Raw genomic sequence first — 20,625 nt, 5'->3', positions numbered from 1 at the left:
TCCTGGTTCCTCCTCTTCTTGAGTGCCCCATCGGAGAATCGCTCTTCTTTGGGACATCCATGTGGGCGCGCTCCTGGATCCTGCTTTTGCGTCTATTGACACAGAAAGCAGGACTCGGCCCTGCCCACGTCATTGGATTTGATTGACAGCAGCTGGAGCCAACGGCTATGCTGCTATCAATCTATCTAATCAGATACACGAGACACCGGCTGGAGCTGGTGTGCTCGTTCCCAGGAAACACAGGGATCAGGTAAGTATAATGGGGGGCTCAGGGGGGCTGCTGAGTGACAGCAGGTTCTTCACCTTAATGCATACAAGGCATTAAGGTGAAAAACCTTGAGGGTTTACAACCCCTTTAAGCCTGGGTTCACACATATTTCATGTGATTCACACCGCAATGCCGTGCAGATCACATGCAATGTCTATGCAATGCAAATTCAGCCATACAGTTAGTTGTATGGCTGAATTTGCATTGGATTTGCACAAAAAAAGGTGCAGGAACTTTTTTTTCCCCACACTGGAATCGGATCGCATGGGTGTTCGCATCCATGTGATCTGATTTCTGTCCGAATTCTCAGTTCGCACTGCAATCTGCAAACCGATCTGGGTGTGTCATTAACTGTGTATTGACACCAGCAGCGGTTCGCAGAGGGCAGTGTGAACTGCCGGCGAGGGAGATGTGAGAACCGGCGCTGGAATCGCGCTGGTTCCCACATTGCAATAGTGTGAACCCAGGCTTCCACTCCACCTGTCAACAGAGGAACGCCACTGACAGCTGAATTAATCATCGGTTGTTAAGGGCGCGGCATCCCTGCTCCTTAACAACCGAATATTGCTGGCTTTTTTTAATACATTTTAGCTGTCAGCGGGGGAATCCTACTGACAGCTAAAAGTACAGAGACTGAAAGTATCGGTTTCAGATATTGGAGCATTTGCCCGAGTACCCATACTCATACAAATGCTTAGTATCGTCACCAATACCTATACCGGTATGAGTGCAACCCTACTTTCTTCCTGTACTGTATCTGTGGTGGAGCAGCGTTACCACCCTTGGCTGCTCTCCTGATTTTGACTGCAAACACCTCTCTTCTCCTCATCTTTATTACATGATATGAATTGATAACATTGAGAATTTAGTTTTCTACACAGTAAAGCCTCGTACACACGATCCGATTGTTGGCCAACCGAGCGTCAGATTGTTGTCTTCAGGGCGTGTGCCAGAATCTTGTCTTGCATACTAATGGTACACAATTGTCGGCCAACAAACTTTCAGCTTTTCAGCTCTTGAGCGCCACCCTTCTGCTAATTTTGTGTTTGGTAAACATTAATTTCGAGCATGCGTGTTTGTACTTTCGACTTTTGTGTGCCGATACAAAAATCAGACAACAGACCTTTGTCCGCAGAAAATTTACTAGCCTGCTATCCAACATTTGTTGGCCGAAAGTTGGACAACAATTGTCAGAAGGAACGTACTAACGGTCAGATTTTAGGACAACGGTCTGTCAACAGACAATCCCCTGCCAACAATTGGATCATGTGTACGAGGCTTAAGTTACAAGGACATTGGATTTCTATCAGGATCAATAGATATCACTATGAGCTAGGAAAAAAAAGGAAACAAATGTGGCCACCACATCAGGTAAGCTGCAGTATATTACATTTTTGTTCTTGGGTTTAGATGTTTTATCATCTGCTCAAGTAACATACTGTATATTTGCATACAGCCTATTGCAATGTTCTCTGTTTTCGGAGCCTCCTTAAAAATCAGTGCTCTTGTTTTTCCACTTGTCTGACCTATTTGTTAGTTTGTAGTGGGAATTGTTCTGTTCCCCGGAGCGCTATAAGCTGCAATATCTTTGCATAGCCTTTTGTTGTTTATTGTTACTACGGTCCATTAACACTGATCAATTGGTAATCTTCATCTCAGCGACCCCTCTGCAACCTTGTGTGAGATTGTTGTTCTTCATCAAAAATCTCATAGAGCCCTTGGCTTCAAGTAACATAATGACGGCAATGATTTGGTACTACAGACCCGTTCAGGATGGATCAATATTGCCATCTGTAAGGAATTGGTAAAGGTCTGTGCGCATTTCTCAGTTGTACATGTTAAACAATAGCTTTTGTAGTTGTAAAGTCCTCCTGAGATTAGTTAATCCTGGTAATAATCGATACCAGAATTGTAACTAAAATAAATGTGGTTTCATCTAAATATAAATTAAACAAAAAGGCGTATAGTCTGTAAAACATCCTTTTACAGATAATTTTTGTAATGATCCATGATGATAATACATTTCCTAACCGAATAAAAAAAAATCAGGCAATGGTGAAATACAAATTTTAACTGATGTAGATATTCAAGTTAATATTTTTATAAACGTATAAATCTTATGTTTAACTGCTTTTATAAACGTATAAATTGTATGTGTAACTATTACCTACAACCCTACTTAAAGCAATCCTATTATTGAAAAAATAATTTTCAGTCAAGTCATAAAACTGGGGTATGTACAGTACCTTATTACAGTACTATTATTCGAAGTGTAAAGTCAAAACTGGAAAATTCCATTTACCGTATATACTCGAGTATAAGCCGAGTTTTTCAGCACATTTCTTTGTGCTGAAAATGCCCCCCTTGGCTTATACTCAAGACACCTTTTTGTGCCTGATCTCCCGGACTTTGGGGACCCGTTACTCTTCCTCTACAAGTGTGCAAAGTTTGTTGTCCGGGGGACCTACGGCTGGGGAGCACCGATTTTTCAAAGCCGGGCACCCCCTTCATAGACTCCCATGTTAAACGTCAGTCTAGTCATGGACACAGTGAGGCATGGGCATAGTGAGGCATGGGCACAGTGAGACATGGGCACAGTGAGGCATGGGCACAGTAAGGCATGGGCACAGTGAGGCATGGACACAGTGAGGCATGGACACAGTGAGGCATGCACATGGACACAGTGAAACAAAATGAGGCACAGTGAGGCATGCAGATGGACACCCTAGGCTTATACTCGAGTCAATAAGTTTTCCCAGTTTTTGTGGTAAAATTAGGTGCCTCGGCTTATATTCGGGTTGGCTTATACTCGAGTATATACGGTATTCCTACAGAATTTTTCTGATTGTTTTAGGATTCTTATACTTTGTTATACTTTTGATTACTAGGAAACAATGTAACTACAGGGAACCTTCCATAATAAAAAATTTGAGCTGCTACGGCAAGCTTGGTTTTTAAAGATGGAAGCTTCAGTGCCATCATCTTTATCCTACCTTTGCCACTTAAAGTGGAACTAAACCTACCAATTCAAAGTGAAACTAAAGGAACACTCCAGGGATTATTAGTCAATTATGCACGCAAGGCCATTGTACTCCGGTGGAAATCCTCTGCCGCACCCAGGGCAGGACTTAGGGTGGTGGGGGCCCCTGGGCTTGAGTGTTGAAGGGGCCCCATGGAGCCGAGAATTGGGGGGGGATCGAAGATGTTGAGCGAGGGGGGGATCATAGTTGTTGAGCAGGGGGGGGGGGGTGCGCATTAAAGTTGTTGAGCGGGTGGGGGGGAATTGAAGTTGTTGAGCACGGAATGTGTCGGCTCTCTTCCCTTCAGAAATCCACACACTGGCCGCACCATCCGTCAATCTCTGAAAAAGGTTAAATAACTCTGCCATCCCATTGTATAAGACCACTTACTTATTGGATGTGCTAAGAAATGTGGGACAAATGGGTTGAAACCCCATTTACAAATGTAGACTCTTTAGATGACTAGTAAATATTCTGTACAATAATTTAACCATTCCTAGTTAACTTTGCATCCTTGCTAAACTTCAGTAATTTCCCGGGTAACTAATCTCTGAGAGAATATCTATTTTCATAGTGAGCTAGGCTCTAAAGTTTAATAGGAAAAACATGTGTGTTTCAACCTGCATAGGTTGAAACACACGTACAAAGTTTTTATTAGTTGTGTTTAGTTTTTTGTTTTAGTTATGTCTGCTGTTTGTATTTTCAATCCCGGGTATGTCAATAGACTCTATTCTGTATCTCAAGTTAAAATACTGCAATAAAAATAAATAAAAAAGAACGTGAAGCTAAAGGTAAAAATACTTACTTTAGTTTTAATGGTCTAATGCCTACAAAGTCCCTAGCCAGGGCCAGAATCTTCTCTCTGGCTTCTTCTGGGTGCCAGTCTTCAGCCTTTTTGATTGGCCAGCGCAGAATGACATCGCTCATATGCATGCGTAGGAGTGCAGTCATCCCAGCACACAGAATGTAAACTGAGCTGTGCATGCACAGCTCTGTGTACATTCTACAGGCTATTACGAAAGCTTCAGCAATAAACTCCTTGCCTGTTCACTTATTTTTTTAAACTTTAGCTCTACTTTGAGATACTACTTTGGAAACATATATAATGGACTTTGTTTGTACTGAGATACACAATACCACCTGGCTGGTTGGTTCATGGAGCGGCAGATGCGCTAGGCGGACGTTTTACAAACAGCGACCCCATGTAGCTATTCAAGCATTGCAGCCATAAGGGGCTGGAGGCTATAGACTCATGCCGCGTACACACCATCACTTTATGTGATGAAGTAAAACTACGTTTTTAAAAACGTCACTTTAAATGACCGTGTGTGGGGGAAACGTCGTTTTATGTCTTGTGAAAAACGACAAAAAAAAATTTAAGCATGCTTCAATTTTATGTGTCGTTTTTCAAAACGTCGTTTTTTACTTCACAGAAATTGACCGTGTGTAGCAAAAAACGTCGTTTAACCACTTCCAGACCTGCGCACGACGATGTACGTCCTATTTTTAAAGACGGATATCTCGGTAACGGCAGCAGCTGCTGTCACAACCGAGGTATCCATCTTTAGGGTGCGCGGTCTGGAATCCGATAATGGCGGTCTCCGCGGCGGATTCACCGCGAGATCGCCGTTATCGGTGGCGGGAGAGGGGCCCCCCCCCCCTCCCGCCGCTCTCCCGTGCCCTCCGCCGCTTACCGGAGCCGTCGGTAGCGGCGGAGGCGATCGGATGCTGTCGGCTGGTGAGCGGGGACGGGACTGAAGGAAAAATCTCCTTCGCCCGTCCCCATAGCTCGGCTGGGCGGAAGTGACGTCAAAACGTCAGTCCCGCCCAGCCTCTTAAAGAGACAAATTTTTTTTTTGGTCATTTGAAAAAATGACATTTTTTATTTTTTTTCTATTTTTTGCATTTAAGCCCAAATATGAGATCTGAGGTCTTTTTGACCCCAGATCTCATATTTAAGAGGACCTGTCATGCTTTTTTCTATTACAAGGGATGTTTACATTCCTTGTAATAGGAATAAAAGTGATAATTTTTTTTTTTTTTTTTTTTCAGTGTTAAAAATTCTAAAATAAATAAAAATAAATGCGAAAAGCAAAAAAAAATTTTTTTAAAGCGCCCCGTCCCGACGAGCTCGCGCGTAGAAGCGAACGCCGACATATGAAAACGGTATTCAAACCACACAAGTGAGGTATCGCCGCGATCGTTAGAGCGAGAGCAATAATTTTAGCCTTAGGCCTACTCTGTAACTCAAAAAATGCAACCTGTAGAATTTTTTAAACGTCGCCTATCAAGATTTTTAAGGGTAAAAGTTTGACGCCATGCCACGAGCGGGCGCAATTTTTAAGCGTGACATGTTGGGCATCATTTTACTCGGCGTAACATTATCTTTCAAAATATATAAAACAATTGGGCCAAATTTATTGTTGTCTTATTTTTTAATTCAAAAAAGTGAATTTTTTCCAAAAAAAGTGCGCTTGTAAGACCGCTGCGCAAATACGGTGTGACAAAAAGTATTGGAATGACCACTATTTTATTCTCTAGGGTGTTAGAAAAAAAATATATATAATGTTTGGGGGTTTTAAGTAATTTTCTAGCAGAAAAAAATGTTTTAGTCTTGCAAACACCGAATCTGAAAAACACCTAAGGTCTGGAAGTGGTTAAAACAAAGTTTTTACACCCGCGCATGCCCAGAAGCTAGTTATGAAGCGAGCTTCAATGGAAAAACGTGGTAAACGTAACCTCGCTTTGCTAGAGCATTGTGAAAAAAACGATGGTGTGTAGGCAACTTCGTCTTTGAAAATTGAAGTTTCAAAAACGTCGTTTTTTACTTAGTATTTAGGACCTGCACTGTTAGGCTACCCTGCTTGTTCTTTTCTGATGTCTACTAATTTCCTATGAGCTATTGCTAAATTTGTCCCCATGTATTTGGAAGTGGACTGTATAAGGTATTTACTGGCAGAAAAAAAATGTTTTACTATCCAATGTTAAAACAACAAGGACAGAAGATTTAATAGATGGAAAGTTGAAAAGAGTTGAAAAATGACTAAAGAGTCATCAATAGATTTAAGCAAGGAGGGGAAAAGAGCTTGGAAAAACATTTGACAATTACGGGCTAGATTCAGTAACACTTACAACGGGCGTATCAGTAGATACGCTGTCGTAAGTCCGAATCCGCGCCGTTGTATCTTTAAGCGTATGCTCAAATTGAGATACGCTTAAATGTTGCTAAGATACGACCGGCGTAAGTCTCCTACGCCGTCGTATCTTAGGGTGCATATTTACGCTGGCCGCTAGGTGGTGCTTCCGTTGATTTCCGTGTAGAATATGCAAATGAGCTAGATACGCCGATTCAGAAACGTACGTGCGCCCGGCGGATTTTTTTACGTCGTTTACGTAAGGCTTTTTCCGGCGTAAAGTTCCCCCTGCTATATAAGGCATAGCCAATGTTACAGTAAGTATGGACTTCGGGACATCGTCAAATTTTACGTTTTTTACGTTGTTTCCGTAAGTCGTTTGCGAATAGGGCTTTGCGTAAATTACGTTCACGTCGAAAGCATTGACTATTTGCGACGTGATTAGGAGCATGCGCACTGAGATACGTTCACGGACAGCGCATGTTTTATTTATAAAACACGCCCACCTCTTCACAATTTGAATTAGGCGCGCTTACGCCGGCACATTTACGCTACGCCGCCGTAACTTAGGGCGCAGGCTCTTTCTGAATGCAGAACCTGCCTCACTAAGTTACGGCAGCGTATCTGAGATACGCTACGCCCGCACAAAGTTACGGCGGGCTTTCTCAATCTAGCCCTATTTTTTTTAGTTTCCCCATAGCTGTAAGTATTGGGGGTTACATGATCAGATCAGTGCCTACAGGTTCCATACCCACTGTTCCACTTTGACACGATGGTATGACTCAGAAGTCTTTTGCACCTAATCACCTCTTTAGTTGGATAACCCACCCAATGAGGAGCAAGGTACAGTGAAAATCTATTGTTTGGTCAAGCAAGGGGCTGCCAACTGCATAGATGGCAGCCCCTTGCTTGGACTACCAGTAGATTGTCACTGTACTTTTCTCCTCATTGCTTTGGTAAATTTTTGAGTCTTCTGCCCAACCAGTCTTATTTTGCGACCTCAGTTTCCCACTGACAATTTCTACTACACTAAAGAAAAAGTTGAGTAAATCAGACTTTTAATGTGCATCTAGTGTCATCCTCAGGAAACAACACATATAAACAAATTAAAAAATATTAATTTTATTGTAAAAAACATTAAAAATGGTTTAGTGAAGTCAAAATACAAACATATTTACATGAATACCATAAGGTTTAGCAAACCGCCCCTTAAAATCACCTTCCCCAAGTGTAATAGTACAATAACAGAGGATACTAATAGTACCAGAACATAATATATTATATAGAATGTGGGGAGGTGTATATCCCAATATGCTTTGTATGTTGAGTTTCTTCAGGGGCTCAGGGGGTGCAACTGCTGAAAAAGGTGTATACACCAATTAACATGATAAACCCATATATAGATCAAAGACATACAGTACATGATATAAATGCATAGATAAATATATCTTAAAAAGTGAATTACTCACAAGCACATGTATCATCACATATTTAGAAAGTGTTGGTGTCTATGTCATATCATGTATGTTTTTGAGCTATATATGTGTTTATCATGTTATTTGGTGTATATACATCTAAATATGTTTTTATTTTGCGTTCACTAACCCATTTTAAATGTTTCTTACTAGGGTTGTCCCGATACCACTTTTTTAAGACTGAGTACAAGTACCGATACTTTTTTTCAAGTACTCGCAGATACCGAATACCGATACTTTTTTTTAATCTCATGTGACAGCGGCACATGTGTCAGTAGTTTTTTTTTTTTTATCTTTAACAATTTGTTTTTAATTTTTTTTACATTTTTTTTGTTTATAATGCTTTCTTTTTTTAAGTGGTGGTGGTGGTGGGGGGGGGGGGGGGTGGACCGTGTCAGTGTGTTTTTTTATTATTTTCTACAATAATTTTTTTATTCTTTTTTTTTTTTCAGCCCTGTTGGGGGGCTTTGGTGAGATATCAGGGGTCTTAACAGACCTCTGACATCTCCCCTTTGAGACAGAGAAAGGGACTAGGGACACATGTTCCCCAGTGCGCTGAAAATGAATGGAGTAAAGACAGCCACTTCTCTTCATTCATAAGCTGAAACATTGTAATCACAGTTTACAATGTTTTAGTTATGTGAATAGACAGAGTCAGTGATCACTGACTCTGTCCATTCGGAACAGTAAGGAGCCGGATTTACCAGCTCCTACCCCGCTCTCCATCCTGACCGTTCCAGAGGGTGGAGGAGTACGGAGGGAGAGAGAAACACTGCGGGGACACGGAGGGATACACGGAGGGAGAGAGAAACATGGCGGGGGACACGGAGGGGTACACGGAGGGAGAGATAAACATGGAGGGGGACACGGAGGGGTACACAGAGGGAGAGATAAACATGGAGGGGGACACGGAGGGAGAGAGAAGCACGGCAGGGGACATGGAGGGAGGTAGACTGCAGCAAAACTGAGGGGGTCTGGAGGAGGACACGGGACAGTCAGCGGTGATCGTGTGTCGGGGAGTTTCAAGCTCCGATCACCGCTGATTTTAAAGCAGCTGAAAGCTGGGGGGGGGGGAGAGAGAGAAGCGGAGAAATTACTTTTAAATCTATACAGCGGTGATCGGTGCTTGTAACTTCCCCATGCACTGATCACCGCTGACAGTACAAGTATCGGGTGAAGCATCGGGAGCATTTGTCCGAGTACAAATACTCGGGCAAATGCTTGGTATTCGGTCCCGATACCGATACTAGTATCGGTATCGGGACAACCCTATTTCTTACAATAAAATTCATATTGTTTTATATATGAGTTGTTACACTGTAAGGCCCCATACACACGAGAGGATTTATCCGCAGATACGGTCCAGCGGACCGTATCCGCGGATAAATCCTCTCGAGGATTTCAGAAGATTTCTATGCGATGGCGTGTACACACCATCGCATTGAAATCCGCGCTGAAATCCTCTGCCGATGACGTGTTGCGCCGTCGCCGCTATTATGACGCGGCGACGGGCGCGACGCTGTCATATAAGGAATTCCACGCATGCGTCAAATCATTACGACGCGTGCGGGGAATCCCTTTGGACGGATGGATCCGGTAAGTCTGTACAGACGAGCGGATCCATCCGTTGGAATGGATTCCAGCAGATGGATTTGTTGAGCATGTCAGCAAATATCCATCTGCTGGAAATCCATCCCAGGGGAGATTTATCCGCGGATAAATATCCGACGGAGTGTACACACCATAGAATCTATCCGCAGAAACCCATTTGATGGGATTTATCTGCGGATAGATTCTATGGTGTGTATGGGGCCTTATACTGTTATACAAGCTCTAAACTCACTACTTTACATTGTAGCACTGTTTCATTTCTTCAGTGTTGTCACATGAAAAGATATAATGAAATATTTACAAAAATGTGAGGGGTGTACTCACTTTTGTGAGATATTGTATGTGACAGTACATATTACAAAGATGATAGCTGATACATTATTAATTTAATAAGCTAAATCACAAAACTAATTAATTATATACACCTCATTGGTATATTCAGTTTTGTTTGATTACAAAGGTTTTGAGTTTTTTATTCTATTTTACACAGAGGTTTCAGATCTGTTTGTTTGCTGGGCAGAGTATTGAAGAGATTTTTGATTACCTCTGTTAGATCAGCTTTTTCTAACTGAGCCATTACAGAGTACTCAAGTAAAGATGTCTAGAGGCAGATATCTGACAGCAAGTCTAGTCTAAAATTGGTCGTTCTGAGTATTTCAGCACTCCATTATCTCAAGTATAGACAGGCTAGCTAGCTGACAAAATTGTCACCTGATTGCAAACTCTCCATATAGATGTGAGAAGTGTGAATTTATGGTTAGCCACCACAAGCCAGTATCAATTTTAGCTTCACATTTGTTTGAAGTGTCACACTTCTCAGAACATTTTCTAAATGTATTTGCTGGTTTATATGTCTTTGAAGTTGTAATATGAAACAACATTTCAATTTTTTTTAATTATTTTTAATTAAAGGAAACACCTGGCTTAATTAAAGCAGGATGTTTTAACATTTTACATAAACACTATTGCCACTTAAGGTAGGATAATCTGGTCGAACAGTAAAACTATAATTATAATCCATGGAATCATCTTTGAAGGCAAACCTTTAGTGAGAAGAAAAACATGGCCTGTCGTTGAAAACTCCCCCCTTTAAAAATGCTTGTTATTGTCTGTCATGCTGACCCTCTGGCTATTTCAAGTATAAGCAAATATTAAAGATCCATTTAATAAAGTCCTTTTACTTAAAAAATACTTCAATGTATTTTTAATAGCACTGCAGTTAGTGTTCGGACTTGCCTTCTCTAATCTCCTGGACATAGGCATTCAAACATTGTACATCAATGTGGCTTTACAACTTTTCCTAATGTTTTGCACTGAAATTTGCTGATTAGAAATAGAGACCACCAAAACAACTTCATCAGTGTACTGCCTAATGCCCTGTACACACGATCAGAGTTTCCGTCGGAATAAACTCAGACAGGTTTTTCTGACGGAATTCCGTTCAAGCTGTCATGCATACAAACGGACACATTGGACAGAAAAAGTCCAATGGGGCATACACACGGTCGGAATATCCAATGAAAAAATTCCATCTGACTTTTTCTATCGGAAATTCCGATCGTGTGTACGAGGCATAACACATACACTCACCAGCCACTTTATTAAGTACACCTTGCTAGTACCCGGTTGGGCCCCCCTTTTGCCTTCAGAACTGCCCTAATTTTTCATGGCACAGATTTAACAAGGTTTGTGGAACACTCTTCTGAGATTTTGGTCCATAGTGACATGATAGCATCACGCAGTTGCTGCAGATTTGTCGGCTGCACATCTATAATGCGCATCTCCCCAAAAGGGGGGAAGGGGGAAGAGTGGAAGTAGGGAGGGAGGGAGGAAGGAGAGGGGGGAGAGGGAGATGGAAGGGAGTGGGGGGAAGGGGGTGAAAGTGGAGGAAAGGAAGGAGGGGGAGGGAGAGAGGAGAAAAGGAAGTGCCCGACACTTAGGATAGATGACGCCAATTACAGTAGCAATGTGACCACAATTGGCTCACCGGTTGATAAAAATTATGAAAATACCAAGCCATGTGATGGTTGATGAGGCACGGTTAAGGTAGGGTATGTCCACTTTAACTACTAACAAACATACAGTGGGTAAACGGTATGTATAGATGTGGCAGACCAAGTAGCTGTTTAAAACAGATTGGTGAGAATCTATGAATATAAAAAAGGTATCAGTTGTAGTTGCAGTAATAGCATAAGGGACACAGTAGTGTCCCTAAAGACCAGGAAACCGTACCTATGGAGATTTGCTGACAGGTAATTGATAGCAACCTCCAGCCTCTGCCCCGCATAGAGAACACATCAATGGAGAGATCCGACGTGCTCATTCATGGGCTGAGGCCCGTTAAATGAGCTCCCCAACCTGGATACACAGAGGACGCCGCCGAGTGGCGGCGTGTGACGTCACCAGGTCAGTTTCTCCACGCAGTGCGGGTGCGTGAATAACGCTGCCGCGCATGCGCGTTCAGCCCGAGCTGAGGGGCGGTGAGACCGGCTCGGGGAGAACAAGAAGGGGATGAAAGGTGATCACCCCTGCCAGGAGAAACACAAGTCCACCGCTGGGGAGAAGGGGGGCAGCAACGGGCTGCACAGGACCACCAGGGGTTGCCAGTTGCAGAATACAATTAGACATAAGATAATGACATTCAGATAAATAAAGTAAACAATATACAATGTAAGGGGAGGTATACATCCCCCTAAATTGATTACTTGTATGTTGATAGGACATAGAGGAAATGGTCACAGAGGAACATAAGGACTGTCTTGACTGAATAGGGCCATAAAATAGGGCAATTTGTATGATCGGGGCCATAAGCCGAGGCATACTGATCTAATTGGGTTCACCTGTTGTGAAGTGGTAGAGATGAGGACAAGATCTAATGGGCTTCCTAATCTGACAGAACACCGGCGTTCAGAACATTGTGGAAAGGGAAACGATCAAGGTGTGTGTCCATTAGATATATTTAGGGTTGTCCAGATACCGATACCAGTATCGGTATCGGGACCGATACCGAGTATTTGCGCTAGTACTCGTACTCGCGCAAATACTCCCGATACCAAAATAGAATACTTTTTTTTTTTTTGTGACATCGAACACAAATTGGATGGCACCATTGGATGGCACTGGCATTGATTGAATTGCACTCATAAATGGATGGCACTGATAGGTGGCACTGGCATTGATTGGGTGGCACTTATGAGATGCACTAATAAGCTGCCTCCCTGCACTGATGCACTAATGGGCACTGATCTGCACTGATAGGTGGCACTGGCTAGCTGCACTTTTGGGCACTGGCACCGATGAGCTGCACTGACAGTGATCACTACTTCAATGATATGTAGTTTTCCAGTACCGTATGCTAAAAAACAGCCCCACACCATGATGTACCAGTTCTTCATAATTCTAAAGAAAATATCTTTGGTCTGTATTGTGGTTTGAAAACGGTCACATGACATTAAAAAAAAGTATCGGTATTCGGTATCGGCGACTACTTGAAAAAAAGTATCGGTACTTGTACTCGGTCCTAAAAAAGTGGTATCGGGACAACCCTAGATATATTACCCTCACTTCCTGTCCTACTGACAACAACCTAATCAAACAGGAAGCGAGGGACAATCTGCAATGGGGACAATAACAGAAGAGGAGCATTTTGCTTTCTGTTTGTGTTGTTGTTTAAGTTTTGCTCTAACTTCCTGTCTGTTAAATTGTTGTCATCAAGACAGAAAATGAGAGGAAATTTCTCTAAAGAAGCCATGGGTAGCATTAAAAATCCATCAGCTGTTCTAACCTTTCTTTCACTATCCAAAAGTAGATAAAACATTTTTAGTTAGACATATGTTTTAAAGTGACCTTTCTTTGGTTGTCTACAAACACTTCACTTTCTTCAAGTATATTACTAAGGGATGCAATCAAAATGATCAAACGTAAATGATTTTCTTTAAGGAGGTTCCTCTGCTCTTTAAGGTAGAGCTTTGCATAATTTATATTTAAATCTTTTGGAACTGGCAGTCAATTCACGCTGAAAATAAGATATGAGCTCTACAGATTCTATTCTAATATTCCAGATGACATTTTAGATGTCACTTCACAATATAATCTACAATAAATGTTTTGTGATTTGCAGCAGAATAATGTCAGACGAGGGCGAGACGTAACAAAGACAATCAGGCTTATATTATATGAAACATTAATGTAACCAATACCCATCTAACATCTGTTGTATTGTGTTTGCCTCAGAATTTGACAGTTTTACTGCATTAAAAGAAATCAGTGAACTTTCCAAACTCTTATATTAAACAGCTCCTATTACTCTCAAATAATGGGCTGAAGCTTTGGGCTTATGATAATAATTATGTAAATGTAGACCACCTGCAGTACGCTTCTTTTTGAATTCATTTATATACAAATTTAAAGCATCATTATAACCCAGATAATGAAAATGCATCAAATGTGTTCACGTAAAAAAGTTCACTTTTCCATATCTACTTGTCCCTCCTACCAGAAGTTTGTAGTTACTGATATATCCTAAATGTGTATGAAGTGTCACTGATGCGAAAAAAAAATTAAACTTGAAATAAATGTTAAAAATCTGCTGCAATAATGTGTACACCTCAAGGAAGTGTAAAAAGTATATATAAACAAGAATGTGTTACTGCGCCAATCCTATCATAATAAAAATCAAATAAATATAAATGTGCTATGGACTTAAACCAGTGAATAGAACCCCATGAATAGGTGCTCAATAATGTGCAACATATGCAAAATAATTAAAATATTGTATGTAAAAAATCAGAAAACGTCTCTAAAAAGTATATCAAAAGTGTCCTATATATGGAAAAAACAAATACATGGATTCCAATTCAAATATATTCCAATTCAAAAAAGAAAAAGCCCAATGCTCATGGTGCTCCTTATAAACATGTAATTATTCTTCCACCAGGTAAATCGTGCCACCGTCACCAACTGCTAAAATGGACACTCACCAGACTCAGATTAATAGAAGGCCTCAAATTATTGCTTTCCTTATGGCCACTAGAGCAATCCTCCTCCTTCCTTGTATTCACAAGATTCCTGATAGTGCCTTAATGCCTCAAAAACAAGAGACTCTTCATGGTGCAGTATATCCGATACTGTTTTATTAATAAAAATAGTAAAAACAAAGGCTCACTCACAAGTATAGGGCCTCGGACTGGCACCTGACGACGCAAGGTGATTGCGAAACGCGTAGAGGCTTCTGGGTAGCACGTTGGGCAGAAGTACGTCACATGTCATCCCCTGCCCCTGAACCGCAAGGAAACAGAGGCGTGGAGCGCACGCCATCCGAGGAGGATTCACACGCTAGCCAGCGGCTTTGGCGCTCGGTACTGCTAGAAGGACCCGGTGCCGGTCCGAGGCACTATACTTGTGAGTGAGCCTTTGTTTTTACTATTTTAAAATATTGTGTTTGTGTTTTTTTCAAATTGTCGCGCTTTTTTGTTTATAGCGCAAAAAATAAAAAAACGCAGAGGTGATCAAATACCACCAAAAGAAAGCTCTATTTGTGAGGGAGAAAAGGACGTCAATTTTGTTTGGGAGCCACGTCGCACGGCCGCGCAATTTTCATTTAAAGCAATGCAGTGACGAAAACTGAAATTTCGCCTCGGCAGAAAGGGGGTATATGTGCCCAGTAAGCAAGTGGTTAAAGGAGGGCGATTCTTTTTTATACCCACTGTGCAGCCCTTACGCCGTTACTTTCTCAGTTATGTGTACAATACATGTTATCCCACAGCTACGACCCCCCCGACTACTTCCAGGTGTTATTTTTGCAGTATACATTATACAATGAGTGCAAGTTTCTATATCCTGCAATGGGCAACACCTCCACAGCTTTTAGATTGTATACATTGGGTTTATTATTTCTTTGCATACTGGAGAAATAGCATGTTTCACATTCTTTCCAAGTATATTATTCGCCATGGCTGCAGTTTATCATCTGAAATCCAGCTTCATCCATTACGACTGAAATTCAGGGACTATTTAAGGCGAAGGATAATTATAGATCATTTACACAGTATTATTATGTCGGTTGCAGGTATTATTGTGCTCAAACACATCATTCGTGTAGACAAATAACATTTTAGCACCGAGGACAGAACAGAAAACAGAATGAATTATTGCAAAATGCTATAACATAAAACTATCTTTAAAACATAACGTTGTCTTTTGAAATAGATTTTGTATTGATTTGCTGGTTCTCAGGTAGATTATAAAAGCTTGTTTCATTTATACGTAATGGCGAGATAACAAATGACTTGAATGTTGTAACACAAATGCTCGATGGTAGGCTGGCATACATAAAGAGGTACATTGTATGCACAAAGACTGCATCTTATAATTAAGTTTATTTAATACATCATGATGAAATTGTAGGGAATTGCATTCTTATAAGTAATGTAACATGGTTGGGTGCAGCATTTTAGCAGCAAAGTGTACCAGGAAATTATTTTTTTTATAAGTTAAAGTGGTTGTAAACCCCACTTTTTGACTTTTACCTACAGGTAAGGTAAGCCTATAATAAGGCTTACCTGTAGGTATAAAGAATATCTCCTAAACCTGTACGGTTTAGGAGATATTCCCCTCGCAAGGCGCCGCTGATTGCAGCGGCGCATGCGCAGGGGGGATCCTCGGCTGAAGGGCCGGCCGCCGGCGGCCCTTGCCGGAATGAAATTTCCCGCGCGCACGTGCGGGAGTGACGTCATCGCCGCTCCAGCCAATCACAGCGCTGGAGCGGCGATACCCGGAAGACACGCTGAGTCAAGATGACATCTCGCTCCGCGTGGACCAGGTAAGTTCTCTTCTCCTCGTTCCGAGGTAAGTATTTCATAATGAGCTAATATGCGGTGCATACTAGCTCATTATGGCTTTTGCCTTACAGGTGTAAAAAAAAAATATATATGCGGGTTTAAAACCGCTTTAAAGGATAAGTTCACAATTGGAACAGGTTACATGTTCCACCCGTATGTTGGATAGAACATGAAACATGCTCCAGCTCCTGTTACCTCTCCCTCCAATCCTGCTTCCCCCATGACAGCGGGAGGGGGTTCTTCTCCCCACATCCTCTGTCACTTTTTGAAAACAGTAAGGCTCCGCCCACACATCTACGTCAGTCATTCACAGATGGTGTATGAGAAAACTACAAGTACCAATTGCCATTGCAGCAGATGGACTTGTAGTTTCAATGGGCTGAGGGGGCACTGATGAGCCGTCTTATAGACCATTGACATGCCTTCTGGCTTTCAAACAGAAAGCCTGTACAGAGGTATGGGCTGAAAGCCAGAGGACGTGTCTGCAGGAGCCCACATTGCACCCATGATCTTCTGATCATGGGTGAAATAATTTCCAGGCTCCTGCTGGAATAATAAAAAAAAATACACGTTTTTTCCTCCAAAAATATATAAACTTATCCTTTAAAACAGCACCAAAAACTGAAAACACAATTTAAAGTGATGTTAAAGACCAACGTTTTTTTTTTTTTTTAATAACAAGCATGTTATACTTACCTGCTCTGTGCAGTGATTTGGCCAGGGCTTTTTTTCAGGGGGAACTTGGGGGAACTCAGTTCCACCACCTCTGGCTCAGACCCTTTGGTGCCTGCTCACCACAATCACTTGTAAACACAGAAGTCTGGTTTCTGTGTTTACAAGTGACAGCTCTGCACTCTGTGTGTAAGCCCCTGAACTCTGCATTCTGTATGTAATGCAATCCTGGTATTTAATTCCCCTTTAAGACCCTTGTACTGTTTTTGAAATCTGAACGGGGTCGTGGTTGAGTTCCTGGACCTATTTTCTAAGAAAAAAAGCTCTGGATTTGGCACAGAGCATCCCTGATCCTCCTCTTCTCAGGTCCCCTGCTTGCGCTACTGGCCCCTCCATCCAGAGAAAACAACTTGCTATGGGGGGCACATGAGCAAGCTCACGCCCGACCCGCCGCTCTTCTGCATGTCCATTCACACACAGAGTCGCAGCTTTGCCCCACCCCCTCTTTTTTCACTGACTCACTGGCTGTGATTAACATCAGCTCCCACTGCTGTCTCTGCCAATGAGGGGGAGAGAGACCCCAGAGAGTCGAGGCTCTTGTGCACGTCGCTGGAACTAGATGGGGTGCAAATAAGTATTATGGGCCTGGGGGGATGTTGCACACATGAGTTTTTTTTATCTTCATGCATACAGTGCGTGAAGGTAAAAAAAACCTTGAGCCATTACCACTACGGAAAGTGGAAAACGGCTCTCCGTGGTGGCACTTGATGCGGAGGAGGAGGCAGGAGCACCGCCAGGGGACCCCATAAAAGGAGGATCAGGGCCGCTCTGTGCAAAAACCCTTACAGAGAGAAGGTAAGTATAACATGTTTATTATTATTTATTTTTTTAGTAAATAAACCTTTACAATGACTTTAATATAACTTCCTATCTATCTGTATCTATTTACTAATACTAGCAGCATAAACATTAAAAAATAGTTGATGTTGATTAAGAGAGTTTAGTTCCGCTTTAATGCTAAAAATCCAAACAGATAATATTATTGTTATTTATTGTAGGTTTGCATACATTAGAAATCAGGAACAGAAAGTATGTGAAAAACGTATGCCACCCCTTAAGCTACACCCCTGTTGTGAGGATAAACATAAATAGACCAAGCAAGCCCATTAAAGCGGAACTTTTTTTTCGGGGGGCGGGGCTGGGGCAGTTACCTAGATTTGACAGGTATGTGCTTCCATTTCTGATCAGATGGGTTGCGGCGATCTGCGGCAGAAGTTCAGCCCCCCCCACTCCTCCTTCCCCCAGCAGCCTTCTGGGACACATCACAGGTCCCAGAAGCCTGTGGGACCATTCACAAAGCACATAATGCTTGTGCAGAAGGAGACCTGCTGTGAAGCTGGTTTCCCTTACTTAAAGCGGAAGTAAACCCATCCATAAAACAGTTTCTGTTCCGGCATGTGCCGGAAAATGAAACAGTCCTATTGGTTGTGCTCTCAATCAAACTGTCAAACCATCCAATAGCTGGTGTCATAACTGATCACATGTGCAGCATCATGGCAGTTGTAGATTAAACAGAGACAAAGATGGCAGCTTTCTTGGCTGAAAACAATAGGGGGGGTTTACTTACACTTTTAGGCCTCGTACAGACGGGCAAACATGTACGATGAAAACGGTCCGCCGGGCAAATGTACGCTGGAATCCTGTCCGCTCAGCTGTACAGACGACTGAACATGTCTGCTGAAACTGGTCCGCGGACCAGTTTTAGCAAACATGTTCGGTCGTGTGTACGGGGCCTAAGATGCTGACACCTGCAACCAAAACCAAATTAATCCCTGGATCCCTGGACAGGTACTGTAAGGCCCTGTACACACGTCCGAGAAACTCGACGAGCAAAACACATCGTTTTGCTCGTCGAGTTCCTTGTGAAGCCGCCGAGGATCTCGGCGAGCCAAGTTTCCTCATTGACTAACGAGGAAACATGTTCTCTATTTGGCCCGACAAGATCCTCGTCGGTTTCCTCGGCCAAAAGTGTACACACGACTGGGTTTCTCGGCAGAATACAGCTCCGATCAAGTTTCTGGCTGAATTCTGCCGAGAAACTCGGTCGTGTGTACGGGGCCTCAGTGTACTTTTATTCAAAATCAGCAGCTACAGAATTTTTAACTGCTGAGACTGGAGCTCCTCTTTACCATGGTTAAAAGTTGGCATTTAAATATAGTTTTTCTTTAATGGTTACAAGGTACATTATATGGCAATATGTCTGAGGATACCTTACTATCACACCAAGTATATGGGCAAAAGTACTGCATGTGGACATCCCTCCAAAATATGGAGTTCAGCTGTTTCCAGTAGACATGTGCATTCCTTTTCGTCCAAATTTCAGGGATTTATCAAACGATAACGAACGCGCAGAATCCGAAATCAGAAAGATCCGACATAAAAAATGCTTCATTTACGTTTTGTTGCGACAACAGTTCGATATAGATAGAAGATTCGACATGACGGTGACAATAGCAATCTGTGTCTATCAAATCTGCGGTTGAATGTGCCCAACCTAACTCTATTAGTCTGAGATTATTTGACATAGAGATTCAATATTATAGAGACATGAAGATTCGACGAAGCATCTAAAAACATACGATCGCCTCTAGCGGACATTTATGGTTAAATGCTCCGCCCATAGGCTATAGGAGAATTCTAATGTTGGTTGACTAGTAAAAATAATTAATAAATATAATTATTACTAGTCATACAACATTAGAATACTACTATAGCTTGTGGGCGGAGCATTCGACCGGAAATGTACGATTGTGGCGTTGTACAGTTTAACTGCTTCGTCGAATCTTCTTAGAACATTCGACAGACACCGAAAGAATTCAGTTGACAGATTCGACTTGAATTAATTCGGATTTTCGGACGAATGCATTTTTTTATGAAAATAAATAAATAAAAAACATTTCGGGAATAACTAAATACATTTATTTTGAAATTCCGAAACAAAATATTTCAGTGTGCACATGTCTAGTTTCCACTGAAGGCTAAAGTTAATACTACAGCATGGAAAAACATTTTAGACAATCATACGCTTCTACCATGGTTCCAGGAATTGGTCGAAAGCCCCTTTATGTTCCAGTATAACCGTACAACTGTGCACACACAGTAGGTCCATGAAGACAATGCTTGATGAGTTTAGTGCAGAGAAACTTTAGTAGCCTTCACAGAACCATAGCCTAAAGCCCTGTACACACGATCGATTTGTCTGATTTTCATCTGTGAAAAAAAAAATAGAACATGTTTTAAAATTTTCCTATGGATAAAAAAACTATAGAAAAAAATGATCGTCTGTGTGGAACTCCATTGGTCAAAAATCCACGCATGCTCAGAATCAAGTCGACGCATGCTCGGAAGCATTGAACTTTATTTTTCTCAGCACGTCGTAGTGTTTTACGTCACCACGTAGGACACGGTCGGATTTTTGACCGGTGAAGTGTATGCAAGACTGATGAAAGTCAGCTTCATCGCATATCCAACAAACAAATCCATCGGATTAGATTCCATCAGATATCCGATCTTGTGTACAGGGCTTCAGTTGTACTGAATGCCTGT

The 20,625-nt window shown here is 41.9% G+C and overlaps 1 protein-coding gene and 1 long non-coding RNA gene across 4 annotated transcripts in view; one reads left to right on the top strand and one right to left on the bottom strand.

The window, feature by feature from the left end:
- LOC120945245 overlaps window positions 1-11,892 on the bottom strand; it is a 71,954-nt gene extending 60,062 nt beyond the window's left edge. The window contains exon 1 of the long non-coding RNA XR_005750546.1: window positions 11,741-11,892. This is a non-coding gene — a long non-coding RNA (uncharacterized LOC120945245). The remainder of the gene's footprint in view (window positions 1-11,740) is intronic.
- Window positions 1-20,625, top strand: part of CACNA2D3 (calcium voltage-gated channel auxiliary subunit alpha2delta 3) — a 1,177,822-nt gene that overhangs the window by 436,870 nt on the left and 720,327 nt on the right. The gene's annotated exons all lie outside the window — the stretch shown is intronic.

This window comes from Rana temporaria, chromosome 7, assembly GCF_905171775.1.
Source record: "Rana temporaria chromosome 7, aRanTem1.1, whole genome shotgun sequence".
In the NCBI taxonomy this organism is placed as follows: Eukaryota; Metazoa; Chordata; class Amphibia; order Anura; family Ranidae; genus Rana; species Rana temporaria.
This window is presented reverse-complemented; position numbering and strand designations above follow the sequence as displayed.